This window comes from Cupressus sempervirens, chromosome 9 (genome assembly GCF_028749045.1).
Source record: "Cupressus sempervirens isolate cs-2001-9-10 chromosome 9, ASM2874904v1, whole genome shotgun sequence".
Lineage (NCBI taxonomy): Eukaryota > Viridiplantae > Streptophyta > Pinopsida > Cupressales > Cupressaceae > Cupressus > Cupressus sempervirens.
Genome location: NC_143126.1, coordinates 575,635,523 through 575,638,804, shown reverse-complemented (window position 1 = coordinate 575,638,804; position 3,282 = coordinate 575,635,523). Strand labels below are relative to the sequence as shown.

At 35.6% G+C, this 3,282-nt stretch overlaps 1 non-coding gene across 1 annotated transcript; it reads left to right on the top strand.

Moving 5' to 3' along the window:
* The first annotated feature begins 2,939 nt into the window (after positions 1-2,939).
* On the top strand, positions 2,940-3,042 carry LOC149539964 (U6 spliceosomal RNA). Its single transcript, XR_016356608.1, has one exon. It is a non-coding gene; the product is annotated as a U6 spliceosomal RNA (small nuclear RNA).
* Positions 3,043-3,282: the final 240 nt, after the last annotated feature.

Below are 3,282 nucleotides of genomic sequence, written 5' to 3'. Positions count from 1 at the left end.
TCTTTCTTTTGAACTGATTCGTGACACTAAGATTAGTCAAAATAATGGATTTGACCTTTACATTCGAAACTAGATTATCCTTATACTCTTCTTGATCCATCAATTTAGTGTCATGCATATCAACATGAGAAACATCCTTTCCTTGAGACTGTACAGAGGTGCCCAGATCTGAGGATCTAATTCCCAACTTTTTTTTCTGGGAGTATATCATGGGAAATACTTTCTGGAAATCTGAGGTGAGAGGTAAATTTTTGATACCTGTACCTATACTATCCTCAACCTTTATGATTTTTGAAATTTCTCCTTCGAATGAGTGAAGACTTAAATCATAAGTTGTCTTATTTGTTATTACTATTTTATGGAAATGTGAGGATTGATTAAAGTTTGTTCTAATCAGCAATTTCACATTGTTGTAATATTGAAATGAGAAATCAATCTCTATAAACTCTCCAATAGCTGACCCTATTAATTTGAGTATCTCAATCTGGTTCAACTCTGGAGATAAAGACTGAATGTTGAACCATATTGGACACTTAAAACCTAAACCTTCTATTTTAAAGTTTGGACTCCATTCTAAAAATTTGACGGTATGACCATTAAAGAAACATTCTGAAACACTTACAAATTCATTTTTGACATACTCATCTATACAATTAAAATATAGGATTTTAGCAGTAGGATATACTTACCTCCATTCTAAAAATTTGACAGTATGACCATTAAAGAAACATTCCGAAACACTTACAAATTCATTTTTGACATACTCATCTATACAATTCAAATATAGGATTTTAGCTGAGAAGTAGGATATACTTACCTGGCCATGGCAGTTTTCTTCAAGCCAGTTGGAGAGAGAGCAATTCTTCATTAGAACCATTCCAAACCACAACAAATCCAAGATTTTGACATTCCCACCATGCGGCTTCGCGTTCATAACTTTGGATCAGGATGAAATTATCCTCGTTGGCTGGATTTGCTTTATTTTTGACATACCCTTAGGTATAAATGAGTTCCTGATATCCTTCTTCGAGGATCGCTGATAAGGGGGAATATAGGGTTTCAGAGATTCAACATGAGACACACCCGAATTGGGGAAATTGTTGAAACTAGGAGAATGAGATGAAACCCTATCTGGTTCTAATGGAAATGGTGACGGTTTGCAAGGGTTCGGGAATGCATATTTAGTCAAGCTGAAAACCCTAAATTGTTGGTCCAAGCTCTCTAAAGTAAAATAAGAATGCGGTCAACCATTACCATGCGAATATGAAAAGTTATGAATGAACTTAGCTTGATACATCCCTGAAATAGAATTCCTTCCATGAATGTTCTCATGCCACGGAATTGGATTGCCGAGATATCGATCGCTTTTATCTTCAAAGTTTGCCAGAATGGAGTACTTATTTTCAGTCTCTACAGCATAATTTGGAAAAAAAGAATCCCAGGCATCCGCAAAGGGCTGACTATGTCCATGATAAACCTTAGGATTATTTTGGAAATCTGCAATTCGCTTTGTTTTAGGGTATTCGTGTTTGTTTCGAATGTCGAATGCTTGCTTTGAAATGAATGCATGACTGCTTATGTTTGCTGCTCTGTTTTTTTTTGTTCGGCATGACTTTCTTCAGAGAGGTCATTAGTTCAAACTTCGTAAACTTCGCATTGTCAATTATTAATTGGTTTTTTAATACATTTATAGTTGTACAATTATAGTTTTACCTTGTTTGCTTAATTACTATTTTAAAATATAAAAGTTATTTTAGTGGTCTTAGTACATATTTTATTTATTTTATGTTTTCAAGTGTCCATTTCAGGTTTTAATTTAATCTTTGCTTTTCAAATTTATTGTCAAAAGACGGGGACTCCAGCTCATCAAGAGCTCTTGTTAAATAATGGATAACATATATGATATAATCCTTTTACATTCGAATCCATACCTCAAGCTAAACAAATATAATCTTTTGCATTAAAATTGTTGATAGAGTTGAATTATGATTAATATTCATTATCAAATTGTAAATACATTTAACACTCATACAAAGGAGATAGTGAACATTTATTTACCATCACATATCAACTTAAGTGGATAAATATATAGATATACTAAGAAAATGGTCATCATATGCCATTTTAATGGATTTAGATGTGATATTTTCAAATTATAGTACTTCCCTCTGTAACGCATAAGTTCTACTTAAAATCATATTATCAAAAGGAAAAGGAAACTAAATAAGAGTAAAACCTGTACAGGAGAGTGGGTCATATAAATTTCCGAGCCATTCCGTCAAACAGCTGGCGCGCAGTGGAGGAGCGAGAAATGTAGGGATGAGAATCTGAAAATGAGCTCAGGTGACAGTGAGAAGGAAAGCAGCATGAAGGAGAGGAGCGAGGGCGTAGATCTCATGCAACGGGATGTCTGGTACTAAAGTTTGCCTCAAATTAAAAAGTTCAAGGGCGCTGTTTATTGAGCACAAAACTGGAAGCCGGTGCACCAGAGAATTATACCCGGGTCAGTACCTTTAATGGTTGACAAACTACACATCAATGTAAATAAGAAAAGGGAAGACTAGAAGAGAAAATTGAAATGCAAATGGAGATGCGGGGTATCGAACCCCGTACCTCTCGCATTCAAAGCGAGCGCTCTACCATGTGAGCTACATAGGGTGAGGTTTGAAATTTTGATGCAGGTTTCGTCATGTCGTTTCCCTTTCATGTTCAGACTGGCCTCTCTATTTAGCTCACTCTGCTCTTGTTTGTTTTCCTGCAACGCTGCGCTCGAATGAAGTGGATCTCTGTCTTTTGTCTTTTGTCGACGTTTCTCACTTTCACCACTCCCGAGGCAATGAAAACGCGTATGTTTGTCTTCGTCTTCGTCCTTGCTCCCACATTCATAACGCATTCATTACACGACCACTCCTTATACGCTATCCTAGAGAGTGTTCACTTTCTCTTCGGAGACATCTGATAAAATTGGAACGATACAGAAAAGATTAGCATGGCCCCTGCGCAAGGATGACACGCATAAATCGAGAAATGGTCCAAAAAAAATTTAATACCTTCTCTCGCTTTCTCACTATTTAATTACATCTATACTGGCAGTTGTAGTATGTTGCTAAGGAACTTTGACAAAATGGTCAAACTTGATTGTCTGCTAAATAAAAGTCACATGATGCAGCTCACAAATTCTTTTGTTCTATTTGTATTTAATTTGTCTCTTTATTTCATAGAACCTTCCCTTTTCCAATTTTTTTTTAATACCTTCTCCTTCTTTCTCTCTATTTAATGTTG